General features: G+C 44.9%; 2 protein-coding genes across 4 annotated transcripts in view; one reads left to right on the top strand and one right to left on the bottom strand.

The window, feature by feature from the left end:
- The window catches only part of NKAPD1 (NKAP domain containing 1), a 172,646-nt gene extending 163,022 nt beyond the window's left edge, over positions 1-9,624 (bottom strand). The window contains exon 1 of one of the 3 annotated variants that reach the window (XM_086957186.1): positions 9,488-9,624. The gene's annotated coding sequence lies outside the window, so the exon portion shown is untranslated. The remainder of the gene's footprint in view (positions 1-9,487) is intronic. The other 2 variants (XM_086957188.1, XM_086957187.1) reach the window with 2 other exon arrangements.
- Positions 9,625-10,041: 417 nt separating this feature from the next.
- The window catches only part of PIH1D2 (PIH1 domain containing 2), a 198,227-nt gene continuing 190,390 nt past the window's right edge, over positions 10,042-17,878 (top strand). The window contains exon 1 of the mRNA XM_086957185.1: positions 10,042-10,314. The gene's annotated coding sequence lies outside the window, so the exon portion shown is untranslated. The remainder of the gene's footprint in view (positions 10,315-17,878) is intronic.

Below are 17,878 nucleotides of genomic sequence, written 5' to 3'. Positions count from 1 at the left end.
GCCAAATGAACCTTATATCGACCCTTTGATTCATAAAAGGGTTGATTGATAAACATGTGCATACGTGTTTAGTTGATTTGTTTAAAACTTTGGAAACCTTTTTCTTCCTTTTTTGCCTTAGTTGCATAATGAGATCACTGTATTATTTTTTTGCACAGGTTTGGATCCGTTTCACTTGGGAAACATTGTGCATTTTCTATGCATGTCTGACAAATATATATTGAGTATAACAAAAACTACTGGATATATATGAGACTCCTTTATATGGCTCGCTCTATCTACACCCTATCGCAGTTTAATTGTTGCGATTGTGCCTTTGCTTTACCATAAAATGCATGTAAAATTCCAATAACAACCACTCTTGTTGACAATATCATTTAAATCTGGAATTAGCCTGGATTACATCCTTTCACCACAACTACAATCCACAAATAAGAACGGAGAAATATACACTGAACACTCAAAACACTTCTTACGGTGTTCACCATGGATCTTAAATCATCCTCATGTTTTCTTAATGGCTATGAACTTCTGCTAGTTAATTTCCTTGATACGTTTGAGATACGATCCAAAAGTTATGCCAACAACACACAAATTCCAATTTGTCTAGCAGAAAACTGTGACAATCAAACAGATATCACTGCATGCTTCATTTCTGGGATTCTGGTATGTATGAGAAAAAGTACTTTGTTTCTGTAACTCAATGACTCAAAACTAATCAATGATTCAGAAAAGCGGGTGGTGATGAACAGAGTGTCTGAATTAAGCAGACCACTCTTACCCAGTCCAAAGATCAGGGCTTGATCCATTACCGTTTTTTAGCTCACTGCACCATCCCAGCTCAGAACTTGGCTATATGCAAATTAGTCTGACCCTGGCCCAGTGCATCATGGGAACAGGGCAGACCAAACTACCAAGCCAATTCTTATACTGGGAAGGAAACAAGCTACCGGGGACCGGTTTCTGGCATTTCAGCCATCTTCGGCCCGGCTTGCTTGAATCCTGATGGTGCAATGAGCAAGGGACTCACATCTGAGTATACCCTTCCACGCTTATGGTGGACAAAAATGATTCAGAAAAGGGGGTGGTGATGAACAGAGTGTCTGAATTAAGCAGACCACTCTTACCCAGTCCAAAGATCAGGGCTTGATCCATCACCGTTTTTTAGCTCACTGCACCATCCCAGCTCAGAACTTGGCTATATGCAAATTAGTCTGACCCTGGCCCAGTGCATCATGTGAGGTAATAGAAATTTTCAGATAGCCAATGTGTCCCCCACTCACACCCTATCCATGCACCCATGTTCCTTGTATGTCGTGTAACTTCTTTCCTGTTCATGCTAGAAAGACGCAAATACATTTGCGTCCAACGTTAACATGTCAGTTATACAGTTCTCCAAGAAAAACACGTTAATTAGGCTTCTAGGCCTATGGTGCCAACGTCTTTACATGGTGCACTTTCACGTTTTCTCCATGTTTTCTGGCCCAGTCGAGCCAGACCCTTAATCGAGGCTCCAAGTTCTTTTCTGCCTCTGAAAGCTGCCGTTTAGGTATGCATCCCTGACCTCTGCCTTACTTCCTGCTCAGACGAGCGGTGCCCGGCTCGGCCTGGTCTGCTTGCCAAGACGATGTTTTACCTACAAGTTATCTGCTCAGCCTCCTCGAAAACACATTCCAGTCTAGTGAAATAGGTAAACATATTCCCGGCTGCAGAGCAAAGGGCCCTGCCTTCCTGTCTCCATGCAAGTAATTTACTGCTCCCGTTACCATGGTAGGCCCATGGCCCCCGCACTCTACATGAAGATCCATATGCACGCACTAGCATTCAGTGATGAACGGCCCCTGCCCGAGAAACCTTTTACTTCAGACACTACATCCTCCAAACATGAGATATCAGATATGCTATAGGTACAGGTCGTTTTGACACCCCAGACATTAGTCTCCTCTACTGGTGCAAAAGTCAAAGCACACAGCTTTCCCTAGTTACACGTCATATTCAGTTGCGCGCGCATCCAGGTCATAGGTTTCTGCTGATCCTGCAAACTTTCTCTATGCATCCACCCACTTGTGACGTTTCATGTGACATTTCTCTGACATGTCAAATGCACGCCTTCTTACACGCCTCCTGTTACGCACATGTGTTCTTATCTCTCTCTTTTCACCTGTTACGCCTACTGTATTCACTTCAAGTGTACTGTTTTACTATATATAATGTGCGATGTTAATAAAATGTTGAATGTCCCTTCCTGAACCTTAGTGGTGATGGAACTCGATGTCCCATACCTCGAGGCATTTCATTAAAGCCCGTATGACTCAGATACCACGGACTCTGCCTCTCATTTGATTGAGCTATCCTTTTGACTTATAATTATATGGAAAAATGATACGGTAATTTTATTTACCACACATGGGAACAGGGCAGACCAAACTACCAAGCCAATTCTTATACTGGGAAGGAAACAAGCTACCGGGGACCGGTTTCTGGCATTTCAGCCGTCTTCGGCCCGGCTTGCTTGAATCCGGATGGTGCAATGAGCAAGGGACTCACATCTGAGTATACCCTTCCACGCTTATGGTGGACAAAAATGATTCAGAAAAGGGGGTGGTGATGAACCCCTTTTCTGTATCGTTTTTGGCCACTATAGGTGTGGCAGGGTATACTCAGACATGAGTCCCTTTCTCACTGCACCATCAGGATTCAAGCAAGCCAGGCCGAAGACGGCTGAAATGCCAGAAACCGGTCCCCGGTAGCTTGTCTCCTTTCTGGTGAAGAATTAGCTTGGTAGTTTAGTCTGCCCTGTTCCCATGATGCACTGGGCCAGGGACAGACTGATTTGCATATAGCCAGGTTCTGAGCTGGGATGGTGCAGTGAAATAAATAACGGTGATGGATCAAGCCCTGATCTTTGGACTGGGTAAGAGTGGCCTGCTTAATTCAGACACTCTGTTCGTCACCACCCACTTTTCTGTATCAAAACTAATCAATGGCTTACTTGGTTGGTAAACATGATCCAAGACATTTGCCTTCTCAATGGCCCAAATCAATGGATGAACCATCTGCCTGTGTGTAAAGAAAATAATCTAGGAGTAACTTTTTTTACCATAAACTTTCATTTATTCAAGTGAATGTAGTAACCTGAAATGCACTTTCACCTATCACTTTCTTCGCTGGAAAACCATCAACATCTCCTTCGAGAAAAGCAACCTTCCCGGAGAGCTGGAAGCCCGCTGAGATCAACGCCTTACTCAAGAAACCCAAGGCGGACCCCAAGGATCTCAAGAACTTCCAATCCATTTCCCTTCTCCCGTTCCCGGCGAAGGTCATCGAGAAGGCCGTCAACAAACAACTGACCAGCTTCCTTGAGGAGAACAGCGTCCTGGAATCATCCCAGACCGGGTTCCGCAGCAACCACAGCACCGAAAACGCCCTCATCGCAGCCACCGACGACATCAGGACCCTACTAGACAACGGAGAAACCGTGGCCCTCATCCTCCTGGACCGGTCAGCTGCCTTCGACACAGTCTGACACCGCACACTACGAACACGCCTCCATGACGCTGGGATCCAAGAGAAGGCCCTGGACTGGACCACCTCTTTCCTCTCCAGCAGGACACAGAGCGTCCGCCTCTCCCTTTTCCGCTCCGAAACCACCAAGATCATCTGCGGCGTACCCAGGGCTCATCCCTCAGCTGTTCAACATCTACATGGCACCGCTAGCCCACGTCACCCGTCTGCGCGACCTCAACATAGTCTCTTACGCCGATGACACCCACCTGATCCTCTCCCTCACCAAGGACCCCTACACCGCCAAAACCAACCTCCAAGAAGGAATGAAGGACGTCGCCCACTGGATGAGAAACAGATGACTGAAACTGAACTATGACAAGACGGAGGTCCTCATCCTCGGATCCACCCCTTCTGCCTGGGACGACTATTGGTGGCCGACCGCACTTGGAACAGCGCCAACAACCACAGACAAATGCACGCAACCTAGGGGTCATCCTCGACTCCACCCTCTCCATGACGAAGCAGGTCAACACCGTCTCTTCCTCCTGCTTCAACACACTCCGCAGGATCTACAAGTGGATCCCCACCGAAACGAGAAGGACAGTCACCCAGGCCCTCGTCAGCAGCAGACTGAACTACAGAAACGCCCTCTACGCAGGAGCTCCGACCAAACTCCTGAAATGGCTCCAACGCATCCAGAATGCCTCTGCACGCCTGATCCTCGACATCCCTCGCCGCAGCCACATCACACCCTACCTGAGCGACCTGCACTGGCTCCCTGTCAACAAAAGGATAACCTTCAAGCTCCTCACCCACGCACACAAAGCATTCCACAACACCGGACCAGCGTACCTCAACAGCCGTCTCAGCTTTTACACCCCGACCCGCCAGCTCCGCTCCGCCGACCACGCCCTGGCCACTGTCCCCCGCATCCGAAGACAGACCACGGGCAGCAGATCATTCTCCCACCTCGCCGCCAAGACATGGAACACCATCCCCACCTGCCTACAAAAGACCCAAGACCTTCTGACCTTCAGAAGACTCCTCAAGACCTGGTTCTTTGAACAGTAGCGCACCCCCCACCCCTCAGCGCCTTGAGACCCTCACGGGTATGTAGCACGCTTTACAAATGAAACGATTGATTGATTGATTGAATGCGTACGGCAAAGTAAAACCTAAACTTAAGCTTCCCAGAGTGGACCTGGTGCATATGTCTCAACTAATGCAATTGGACATACATATCACTCCAGAAAAAAAATCATTCAACAAATTCAATCAGTTTAACAATTGGCAAGACTTCTTTAAAAAATATCAAAGCTCATAGAGTCAACTCTCCACAGCCTACACTGGCTACCCATTAAACTTAAGTAACCTTCAAGATGCTTTGTAACATTCAGAACATACTGGTTTGAGGCCCGAGATATCCAACAGCTTTTAGCTAATAATAAGACCACTCAACTCCTGCAATTTTCATTTGACAACAGGGTTAAGATTATGACGGCTCCCTGTAACAAAAGGTCACAGAACTCTGAACATCTGAGGACCTGAAACTTGGAACAATCAGACTCCTGTTCTCAGACACAGGGGTGTAGAATTCCTATAGCCCGATGCCCAAGACGTAAAGTTTACAGTCAAGGGCAACACCATTTCATGTTTATTTTGTCCTTGGGACAAGTAGGCCTATCCCCCTACAGCACAAACCCTTAGGCTGCCAGATTACAGTACCACATTATGGATCAGGGAAGGACATTGCCTGTAGTTCAGGTTATATTGGTGTCCATATTTTAATGCTGTTCGAACTTGTATTTATGGTTCATAAATACAAAGCCTTTATTATTAGGGTGAGCGCTAAAAGGGAATTTAAGTTCAGACTGCACAACCAACAGTGGTTCCAGTATAAAAATGTGTAAACACGTTTACAAATCTTAACAATATGAGCCTTTGTATAAAGATTCCAGGATGTTCTCTGGTTAGATGCAAATTATAGGTAAAAGCTTGAAAGCTAGATTGATGATTATTTGATTTCAACATAAAAATGTTTATTAAAAAATGCAACTAGAAAAAAAAAACGTTTTGCTGAACTACTGTTCAATTTTAGGTGCAATTTCTTTGAAGCATCATTTAGGAAAATGTGTTGATGCATGCTAGTATTGCCAAATAATGGAAAATCAGTGTAACCAGTTTCAACCTATGCATAGGAAACATGAAAATAAACAAGCACTGGCAAAGTCAACAGGTATGACATTGGTGGTCAGCTATTTGGTTTTGTCATTGCACGTCTAGTTTTGACATGGTTTTTTAAAGACTTTATTTTTGTGGAACTTGGCGGGCCCTCCTCATTATAACAAACACAGGCAAAAGCAAAAATGTTTTTGGTCTCAAAAACCACATGTTGCCACAGTAGTTCCTGGCACAGAACAAAACTACTTTGGGTGCAGATATGCTCCTTGTGAAAGAACAGAATGCTGTCACTCACAGTGAAACCAGCTGGTACAGAGAGAAAGAATGTTAATGAAAACAAAAGGTCTTGGTTACCGCCATACCTAAATAGGGGCCTTTTTCTTAATGAAAGTCACAAAAGTGCACTAATGCATGGTATGTCCTTGCATTAGTACAGATTTACGGCTTTCATGAATTCACAAGAATTTACAGAAGTAGGTCAGGAAATCTTACTCCTAGAAAATATTTCTGAACTGCATTTTAGCAAGAGTAAATATGCATGTATATATTTGCTCATGCGAAAATCTGTTGAGCGTAAACAAGTTCACTTTCTCACCCATCACTTTTCAAGGCTCGAAAAATCCACCTGCCCGCATTTGCGAACCAGATTTAATTAGGGCAAGTTATTTTTAGGGCATACTCGCCTTTTCTGGCGAGTAGGAAGACAAACTGACTTTTGACCTCTGTCTCTGAAAGCAGAGCAAATGTTACAAGATAGCAAGAATTAAAGGCATCTTCATTGTGAGCAATAAGCAATAAAAATGCCTTTAAATCTTGTTAACTGATCACATTTGCTCAGCTTTCAGAGACAGATGTCAAGGGCTTTCAGAGACAGAGGTCAAGGGCCTTACAGTTAGGTCAAGTACCAATTTTATGATTTTTCGAGCCCTACTTTTTTTCCCCAACCCTGGAAGAAGTTTTACTTCTGCCCTTGTTAAAAGGAAATGTTCAACCTTTCTCTGTATGGGAAAATATTAGAGACGAGCTCTAAGGGCATTCCACTGGGGAACTATTGCTTAGGGCTACCTTCAGTCCCCACATGTAGATCTGCGGAAAAGTGGAAAATAAATAGACTGCTAGTATTCAAACCCTATGGTATGAGCTCTGGCATAATCAGAGAAGCTATAATCAGAGCTCTTATATGATGAGATTGCTGCCATAATTTGCCATCGCACTACATGGCACCAAAGGGAAAAGTGGATTTTGTTACAGGACAAGTAGATTTATGAATCAACCTGTCCAGAGGACAGGTAGATATTGTATTAAATTTTACACCCCTGCAGACAGCTGCAAAATCATATCAAAGTGAGAAGAGAGCCGAATGTCATACTTTTTCAACTGGCGTTTTACGATGTTTCACCATAATCTTCTGACACATCTTTAGCATGAAGGGAGTATCATTTCCTGTCTTTACTGTAACTTGCTCACATTTTGGCAGGACTAAATCATTTCCAAAGTTAGTATTGAGTTTAATATCATACTCTACTAACAGGCCTTCCCCGATGTTTCACCCTAATCATCTGCTACGCCTTTAGAATGAAGCAGACGTGATCTCCTGTCTTCACAGTAGCCTGCTCATTTTGTGAAAGGACCAAGTAATTTACATACTATTCAAATCTTTCGTATTCAATGACTCCAACTTCCACTTCAGGAACAGGAATGATTCCTTATTCCTTCAGGATTCTGCTGATCACACCAGAACTCTTTAAATACCAGCACTCGCCATCCTGTTTTTTAAAACGACCAATTTGCCATCCCCAGATCCCCTCTTGGAAATTTGACTCCTGCAAGCGACATGTAGTATCTTATAAATCACAAATAAAAAGGGTCAGGTTGATCAAAAGACAGTACAATATTATTAGAACTTACTTTATCTTTCTACATATTCTTTAGTCTGACCCAAGTAATTCCATTAAACCTTATTAGTACATAAGAAAATGTTGTAGATTGTCTTGCATGACCCACAAAGCTTTTTCTTTCAGTAAATGTGTTATATTTTAATCTTAAGTGTTATTTACACATAAATTATTTGGAGTAAGCCTTGCGTACGGACTAAAGCATACTGGCCACAAAGTGCACTCACAAATTTCCTATTAATGAGATTTGTTCAGTGAATACTCCAAAACCATTTTAAAATCAAAAGTACAAAATAAGACATTGTCACAGAAAACACTAAAAAAACAAATGTGAACACAAAATTGCAAAATATATATATATATATATATATATATATATATTTTTTTTTTTTTTTAATATATGTATAAATAAAGTAGGTTTAGATTACTTTCTACGGCACACAGCTGTACTGTTACCATTCACTCACTTATATTCACAATATTTTTGAAAGCATATTTTTAGGAATTTGTGATCTGAAACGCAGAGCATGTTTATGGGAAACAGGCAAGCAGAAGCATTGCTGTTAAGACTAATATAAATGGTAACCTGCATCAACAAGACCTAAAATTATGTGTGTGTGGCATATTCAGCAAATATAAGATAACCATTATACAGTTGGATATAAATTAAAGTTTATGTTCATCCTGGTAGGGCATTTCTCCATGACACCATCACTTGCTCTATTTGTATTGCTTGTGTTCCTGATTAAGTGCAGTAAAAAAAAGAAAAAAAAAGAGAGAACATTTGGACAGAGTCAAAAAAACAACCAAAAAAACACTTCAAAACGCAGCCTACATTATCAGCATGATATTTTTTTTTATCGAACTCAATTCGTACATTGTCAATGCCAGGAAAGTGACAGTAACTAAGACAGTTAATCAATTTAAAAGCTCATAGAGGGTGTGTGCAGCCAAGGGGGCGTGGCAATAGCCATGAGTAATCTTACACTTTTGTTTCACCGAACGTTCTTTTCTTCGAAGGGCTCAGAAATTAAGAACTCTTTGTACAGAACATAGCGGCCATATCCTTAGCACTACAACGTCACGTTTTACTTTACCAGAGACACGGTTTGAAGGCAATAGGTATGTTTGACACTTTGGAGGAGAAACTGCAAAGAATTGGGCATCAGCTTCTAGATAAACATTATTTGTCCACTAGCCTACTAGTCCACTAAAACAAACTATAGTTAGGAGATTTTTGTTGTTGTTTTTCTTTTTATAATTTTTTTAATAGAGGGACCACTATTCCGGTTAATTGGTAATGATAGCTTTATAGTCAGTCACCTTAGTATTCGCCACTTAAGAATCGAACACTCTTCCGTTGGCGTGTAAACCTCCTCAAACATACGCTAAACGTATTTTGGGATTTTCCCCAGATGTTTCAAGTCCACACTAGTTGGCCATCTCATTTGTAATGCCCTAACAGGTGAAATGATAAAAGGTGCCTAATACAGCACAGTCAAATACAACCAGTGGCAAGTATCAAAGCACACATCAAAGTCATTAACTGGTAAAACTACAATATAAGCCTTTTAGTGGCTCCATCTCATATCCAGTTGTGTTGCCTGCCAATCTGCAACCCGACTGAAAACAGAAACTTTGGCAACACTGAAGGCATGAACCGGAAGGACCTGCACCCGGAGCCTGCTGTCAGTCGTGAATGTATGCGTCCGCCAACCATACCACCGAAAGAACTGCTGGATTAGAACCATCTCTCCAATTTCCCTGTTTTCATCCTACATTAGCCCTCTTTCCTCCCTAGCTCCTGGAATTGTAGGAGGGGCCAGCTGGTCTGTATAGGGCATTAAAGACTGTCAGCTTCAGATTCAAGTTTACTGTCGGGTCCATGACTGACTCTAACTTACCTTACATCACCGTCCAGCTGATTCCAAATTACAAAAGCATCCCCCAAGCCAGTGGAGGACTACTCGGACAGTGTTTATTCTCCGCAAGGGCACGTGCGGGCACCACAGCCAATGACCATTGCAGAATTATGTGTCACGCATGAGGATTGGCCGAGGTGACACCTTTAAACCACTCCTCGATCACCTTACACGTTTTGAGTCCCTCCCACTCTCAGACAACTACGGAAATATGTTCAGCTATGGGATTGGTCGTGACAATGCGACCCGGAAGTACTCCAATTAAGGACAAACGTTATTCGTTGTAAGCTCAAAAGCTGAGCTGACAGCAGGCTCCCTTTCTTGTTGTTTCTGTGCAAGAGGCACCTAGGTGGCCATCTAAAACGTGTTACCTACACGTCTTCATCTGTGTCTCTATTTCGAAGAGAGTGAATTACACCTCATCCGAGTCTTTTACGACTGTATTACAACTCTGCTTACTTGCCTATGCGAATCCGTTAGCTGTAGGTTCTGACTTTATTAAAAAATAAATTAAATGCTTTAAGTAAGATGAAAACGGGGCGGGGAGTTCTCCAATAGGGGCGCGGCCAACTATGCGTAACTAAGAAGCCTCTCCAAGAGGCGTGGCTGTAGTTAAGGATGCGCGGCTTGAATGGTTTGAATCATGATGTAAACCAAAACTAAAATTTGGGATCTCTTTCTTGACGCTTCAACCCGCGAATACTTCGGGAGTTTTGGCAAGTGAGGAGCTACACAAATTCTTGTGGAGTGTGAAAAAAATATTAGTATCCACGATCTGGAGGGTCGAGAACAACTTCACGATTGCACAGGTATTGTGTTTTCCCTTTACTCAGGACCGTTGTTGCGGAAGGAAAGACTGTGGCTCACCGAGTGTTGTAAAGCTTGTCTCTGATGTGAGACTGAGAGCGGATTTGTTGTTGGCCACTTAATGAACTCTGGCAATGGTTGGATTTACTGGTGGTTTAATGAAACTGCCATTGGCAAAGCAAAATGGTCTCACCTATGCAAAAGCTATTTGCTATGCTAAAGTGTTTTAGCCATGTTGCACATAGCTGCCGAGGTTTCAGAATTCCATGTGTGACATTTTTAAAATTTCAGTGTTATTATGAGTGACATTTCAAAGAATATGAGTGACACTTTCTCGTGAGCATAATGAAGCAATGAAGGTGAGGGAAACATAAATATCACAAATTACAACCATTTGTGCAATGAGACACTATACTAGCTCCTCAGAAACCCCCTGCTTCCCTCTGTTGCAGGGGATGAAATGTCTGGCAGACATCACTGCACTGTGTGAGTTGGACGTCAGTCAAGTTTGAATGAGGGTTTCTGCAGGCTGTGAAAGGCCCGTAGGCAACGCTACTGTGCACACTCCAACTGAGAGACAAGGAGGCAGAAAGACATGGATTGACTGACACTGGGGGACACATACTATAATAGATGCTTATTTACACACTGGAATTTAGAGAGATAGACATGGGCAGACTGCCACTACAACTTAATGCAGACACAGGGTAGAAAGGCACAGGGAACTCGCACCACACGTCGAGACACATACATGGGACATAAAGGTATGGGTGAATTGGCACTGACAATTACACATGGGGAGAAAGACAGAAACCAAAACTTAAAGATACATAGAGAGACCGGAAACCGTGTAAAAGGCTTACAAATGAATGTCACCTTGTGGTGGTACTAGTGAAAAGTGACAACATGCTTTAAGCAGCAGCGTGACTATTGATTGCACAGTCCCCGTAACACAATCCATTGTTTAATTGTCATGCAGCACTCCCTAGGCTAATTTTTACTAGTTACCAGTCAATGCTAAAAAAAAGTCACAAAAAGACATTGTTTACAAGCAATACAACCAAATATTTCACAAAGAGAATAGCGGATCATACAGCAGTCAGATTTCTGGCTTACCTGACTGGTAAAGGAGGTCAAATTGCTGATAACAATGTATTTTTAAAATTTATTTTTATTTTTAAAGTTTTATATAGCGCTAGCTTGACCCTTAGGTATCAGAGCAATTTACACACACAGTAAACAGCAGAAGGACATAGCATTACATAGTAGGCCGGCAGTAAGGAAGCAAATCAAAGAAAAAAATACAGCATGGGAACAATATGCTGTGCAGCGGAGGGGGATAACGCAATAAAAAGAAAAAGGTGAGAATTACATAGTCCGGTCGCCCACTATCCTTGGATGTCCAGAGAGAGAGGAGACAGCTCGGATATAGAAGTCTAGGTAAGTTGATGTTGGTCATGAACGTATTTGTTAGGAGATGGAGTTTCAGGTCCCTTTTAAAACAGGAGAAGGAGGGGTTGCATCTGAGGACTCCAGGGAGAGCGTTCCATATCCTGGGCGCGTTGCCAGAAACCGATCAGTATTGGGTGGTTTTCTTTTTTAGTTTCGGAGGAATAAGAAGGAGTGAGTTGAGCTTCTCAACGTTCTGGATTGACCTGCTCTTATCAGTTTGTTATTCAGGTAGTTGGGGACAGGAGAGTGATGGGATTTGTGTGTGATGCAGGCCAATTTATAGATACATCTCCCTTCCATGGGAAGCCAATTGAGGCAGTAGAGAGCTGGAGTGATGTGTTCAAATCTTTTAACTCCAGATACGAGTCGAGCGGACATGTTCAGCACTGCCCTTAGAAGGGCTAGGTGAGCTTTTGGAGTCCCTGTAAGGATGGCGTTCCCATAGTCGATTTTAGAGAGAACTAGGGATTGGACTACTGTCTTGAGGTCATCGTGGGGTAGAAAAGGTTTCAGTTTCATGAGGTGTTTTAAAGAGAAAAAAGCACTTTTTGCAGAGTTTTTGATGTGGGCCTCCATTGATAAGTTCTTGTCAAGGGTGATGCCTAGAGACTTAACTGAGTCGGATAGGGTAAGGGGGCACTTTAGGGCAACCAGATTGTTTAACCACTCTTGGATTGGACAGTGGTTACTGTTTGGAGAGAATAGGATTAGTTCAGTTTTGTCTAGGTTGAGCTTTAAGTGGTTAACGTAGAACCAAGTTTGGATCTCGGTTAGGGTGGTATTGAGGAGTTGGATGTCGCTGGGAGACTTGATCCTGAAATAGATTTAGGTGTCGTCCGCGTAAAGGTGGTAATTCACTCCGGCTTTTTTCAATATGATTGTGAGGGGCTCCGTGAAGAGATTGTAGAGGGACGGGGAGATGATCAAGCCTTGCGGGACCCCAAGTGTGACTTTAGTTGGTTTTGAGAGACAGGAGTTAATTTTAATTTGTTGCGAGCTGGGTTGAAGGATGGAGGTGAACCATTTTAGAACTGTGCCATTTATGCTGCAACGTTTCGACAGGGTCTCCAGAGTGGCTGGATGGTTTACTGTGTTGAATGCTGCAGATAGGTCAATAATAATGATTAGGCAGACATCACCTTCGTCTACAGCCTTGTGAATGTCGTCGGAGACGTTGAGCATAGCTGTTTCCGTGCTACAGCCTTTTCTGAAACCAGATTGAAAAGCGTCGAGGAGGTTCAATGTGTTTATTGAGTTGAAGGAGAACACATTTCTCTTATGTTTTTGCAAGGAATGGGAGGTTAGAGATAGGTCTGAGGTTGTTAAGATCATTAGGGTCAGCCCCAGGTTTCTTGAGAATGGGTGTGCTTTGTCCTAGTTGAAGGGAGTCTGGGACACAGCCTGAGGAGAGAGAGGCGTTGATGATTTTAGTCCAGAAAGGGGAAATGGTGTGGTTGAGTTCTTTTATGATTGTGGAAGGGAGGGGATCCATAGTGTGGGAGGAAGGTTTTAGATTAGAAATTATATTGAAGACCTTGCTTACCGACATTAGCTCAATGTCGAACCAATGCGCATAGTTTTTTATCTGGAGGAAGGTCTGATTGTCCTTGTTAAGAGCTCTTTCCAAGTGGTCAAGGGAGGTTGAAGGGGGTAAGGTTAAGGGGGAAGGAGGGTTAGCAGTTTGTAAGAAGGATTGATCAATTTTAGAGACTTTATTAGTGAAGAAGGAGGCAATTTCTTCACATCGCTCATTGATGGCTTCGATTTCTTGAGGGAGTGCAGTTAGTTTGGCTTTTAACAATGCTGAAGAGTTCTCTTGGTCTGTTTTTCGCCTGATATAGTTGGCTGCAGAAAAAAGATGCCTTTTCACTGAAGATGTGTGTTTTTGTATGACCGCCGAGCAGATCTAAGATGAGTTGGGTGCAAGGACGAGGGGTTTTGTCTCCAAGACCCTTCCGTTTGTCTGAGTTGACGCCGTTCATCATTCAGCTCTACGTTAAACCAGGCTTTTGATTTGGTTCTCCTCAGTTTGAGTTTGAGAGGAGCTACTTGGTCTAAAACCTCTGTCATTCTTGAGTTAAAGTGTGAAGTGAGGTCATCAGCCGTCCATGATGAGGGATGGAGTTGAAGATGGGGATGAATCTTGGCTTCAAGTTTGGATAAAGGTATTTCTTTGATGTTTCTGGTCAAGAGTTTAGGTTTGACAACAAAAATAGGTTGGAGGCTGGCAAATGTGTCAATCCTGAACAGAATGAGGTGGTGGTCAGACCAGTCATGGGAGAAATCTCTCTCAGGGAGATCAGATCATTGTTGGTTATGATCGCATCTAGTGTTGCACCTTTGATGTGAGTTGGTTTATTGCAGAGTTGCTTGAGGTTATATATTTCCAAAAGGTTGGAAGTTCAGGACAGTGGAGTCTTCTGGGTCGTTCCATTGGATATTGAGGTCACCCAAGAATACGTCTTTGGTGTCGGTCAAGGAGAATCGTGTTATTAGGTCTGTTAGTTCTTCAGGGAAAAGGGTACGCTCTCCAGGAGGATGGTAGATGGTGTGGAATTTGATGGGTGGTGTGCCCTTGGTAGTGAGTTCGACACCAAGGTATTCAAGCGATAGGTATTCTGCAGGTTTGAGTTTGGTAATCTGTATTCCATCTCTATGAATGATGGCTAGTCCCTCCCCCAGTTTTGATCGGCCTGCCTTGTCTGATGATGTTGTACCCTGGAGGGGTGAGAATGTCAAGAATGGGGGTGGAGTGGGCATTAAGCAAGGATTCTGTGAGGAAGGCGGTCAATTTCTTCAGCGAGAAGAGTTTCAGCAATGTCAGTGGCATGTTGTACTGCTGATCTGCAGTTTAGGAGCATTCAAGAGAGAGGATGGGGAGCCTCGATGATGGGGGGAGTTGGGTGAATAGAGGTGTATTGAGCAGGGGGTCTAGGCGAGTGGACAGTATTCGCTATTCTGTTAGTGCTAATAGTAACAGGGATGTGGAAAGGGGCTAAGTTCTGGTACAAAGCGAGGTGAGAGTCGTAGAGCTCATCAGGTTTCGGTACTGAAAAAGGTTGGCTATCCCTGTTGGGACTGAGGGCCTTGCTGGATGATGGGCTGGAGGGTCGAGGGGTGCTCTGTGGGGCCATGTGAGATGTATTGAGTGTAGTAGGAGCAGAACACCTCGGAGGAGGGAGCATGGTGGCTTGGCCCTGTTAAGAAGGTCTTGTTTTAAGTACGGAAATCGGCAGCAAGGGAGTTAATTTTCTGCTCCATTCTGTTCAGTAGCTGTGCTAGTGAGCTGAGAAAGTTTGAGATTTTGGGCAGGGCTCGAGGATGACTTGGGTCTATGGAGGGAGATTGAGCAGGGGTCAGGGGTTGTATGGAGTCCCTGGGATTAGAAGAGGGGGAGGTTGTACGTGGAGAGTCAGTATTGTAATGTTCATATTCGAGGAGTTCGGTGGAGGAGAAGTGGGACTTGTGTCCAAGTGAGGAGGGAGAGAAATTCTGGGACGGGCGTCCGAGTTCCGGGCATTGTCAGAGAGATTGGCGGTGGAGGCAGGTTGTGAATGTGGGAGTGCCACAGCGTAAGGGCAGTATGCAGTGGTAGAAGGGGGGAGCGACACAACTAGATTGGAAATGTCGTTAGAAAGGGGGGGAGTAAGGGTCGGGGGAACAGGGACAGTGTAGGTGGTAGGGGAAGATTGTGAGGGAGGGTTCCGATTATCAGGGGTAGAGAGGGGCGAGTCTGTGAGGTCCTTGGAATTAGGAGAGGCGAGAGGTTGGACGCAGGGAGCCGGGTTTGAAATGTTCCCAATCAAGGAGTTCAGAGGAGGAGAAATGGGACTAGTGACCAGGTGAGGAGGAAGAGAAATTAAAGAAAGGGTGGGTATCAGAGTTCCGGGGCATGTCCGAGAGGATAGAGTTGAAGGCGGGTTGCGTATGGGCGGGGGTGTGACTGCGAAAGGGGATGGTGGAGTTGTAGAAGGGGGGAGAGAGACCTCTGGATTGGAAATGACGATAGACCAGGGGGAAGTAAGGGTCGTGGGAACAGGGTCTGTGTAGGTGGTCGGGGAAGGTTGTGGGGGATGGTTCAGAATCTCGGGGTGGAGAGGGGAGTGCCTGAGGAGATTTCAGTCGCAGGAGGGCTGAGGTTAGTGACCAAGTTTTTAAGGTTGGCCTTGAGGGGATTGTTAGTTGTGAGTTTGTTGCTCCTGGTGTGATCAGTAGATGTGAAAATGGTGGGTGTTTGGCGACGGAGAGTAATAATAGGGGTAGTGTGATTGTAGTGAGTGATGGTGGAAGTCCATGAGTTGAGGAGAGGGTCTTCAGGGTAGGGAGATTGGATCGGTTCCATGATATTAGTGAGGGTAGTGGGGGATAGGAGAGAAAGGGTTTGATGGCTCAGTTGAGTTAGCGAGGAGAGAAGTGTGGGGAAGTGGCGGTCAAAAGTGGTGAGGTGCGAGTCGGTGACCTGTATGAGAATGGTTCCAGTTCTGTAGAGGGAAATGGTGAGATCCCCTTTGAAGGTCGGGAGATGGTAGTGGAGATTTTTTCACCATAGGGAATTGTTACTGACTTGGCGACTTGAAGGTGAAGAGAAAAACTGCCGGAAATGGTTTAGTCAGTGGAGCGTGTAGTCGGCAGCCCCTCGCTTACACTCCTGCGACCTCTCCTTGGGATCCGGCTCCGTCCATGAGGACTGTTCGGTTCTACCTGTCACTGTACAGAGCTGCACCCCGTCCCTCCATGCGCCTCCTGGGGATGTGTCTCTACCGCATTGGGGTTTTTACAGTTTGTTCTGTTCTTCTTTTGCACCCCCCAGGCTGTGGCAACGTGACTCTCCCTCAGTGACCACCGGCCCACTCACAGCGGTCGCACGATCATGCAGCACTCTCCCTCACCAAGTGTCCTCGAGTCGACCGGCCCGGGCTGCTCTGAATTAATTCACAGACGGGCGGCATGGCCAATAAATTACCTCTTGGGCCTGTCCTGCTCCAGCGTGGGCAGCCCTGCAGGGCAGGACAGGGTCTGCGGTGCGAACAGCAGTGTGGGGTGAGCCAGCGCTGGCTGAGCACAATGACGCCCGGGCCCCTGGCCGGGCCCGCAAACCAGTGAGGCTGAGCAAGAAGTCGAGCTACTCCGCAGTTAAGAGTCTTTACAAAATGTAATAACTCAGGACGTGACGTCACGTGCTCCTTCAGCGCTACTGCAAGCCTGAGACTTGTGTCACTCAGCCCCTTGGCACCACGGAAATCAAAGATGGATACATTGTAGCACCACTGGCTCAGGCTGCCGCTGTGAGGCTGAGCCTGCTCAGCTGCTGGGAGCGCGCAAAGCCTGTGGGAGAAGCCAGCGAAGGCACTCTAGCGCTGCCAGCTGTCACACACAGTTTGCAGCACGCATTTTGTGACAGCAGAAACTACTGCATTATGCGTGACCATGCATTTCAGTGCGGTGATGCGGAGCACCACACTGAAATCCGTTAGAGTCAAGTCTGATGCGTGATACTTGACAGGACTGGTTGCACAGCAGCATGGCTAAAATTTATTGATGTGGAGTGTAGTGTCGTAGAGTGGAGTGGCGAGAGTAGAGTGTGTAGCATCTTCCCCAACTGAGGAGCATGCAAATGAACACGCCACACACTGAACTCTGCTACAGGAGTCTTTATTCCTCAGCATATGATCACACACGTTTAATCATAACTTGTATACTAACACCCCCCAGAAGATTACATAATTCATGTTTAGAGTCCGCCTAGAACCACAAGGGTCCCAGTCTGCATAATATCAAGACACTACATCTCTGCCTCTGTTAAATAAAAAGTATAAACAAAATTAGTGACACAGTTCCTCAATGAGTCGTCGCGGCGCTCACACTGGTCTGCCTGATCTGGTGGTATGAGGTAGTAGAGGTGCACCTTGATTGAGCACAGCGGACATCGACTTAGATGTTTCATCTGGACATTCAAGGGAGGTCACTTCACTTGTAATTCCAGGAGCTTACGAACATTGAGGTAGGTTTTAAAGTGTGACAAGCCTGGGTTGATGCGCTGCCAACATGTGCCCTTTGCACTTTTCAAACTTGAAAGGGTCAACAGCAAACAGTGTCCATTTTCCGCTTCTGTAT

This window comes from Lissotriton vulgaris, chromosome 2_1 (assembly GCF_964263255.1).
Source record: "Lissotriton vulgaris chromosome 2_1, aLisVul1.2, whole genome shotgun sequence".
NCBI classification, from domain to species: Eukaryota; Metazoa; Chordata; class Amphibia; order Caudata; family Salamandridae; genus Lissotriton; species Lissotriton vulgaris.
This window is presented reverse-complemented; position numbering and strand designations above follow the sequence as displayed.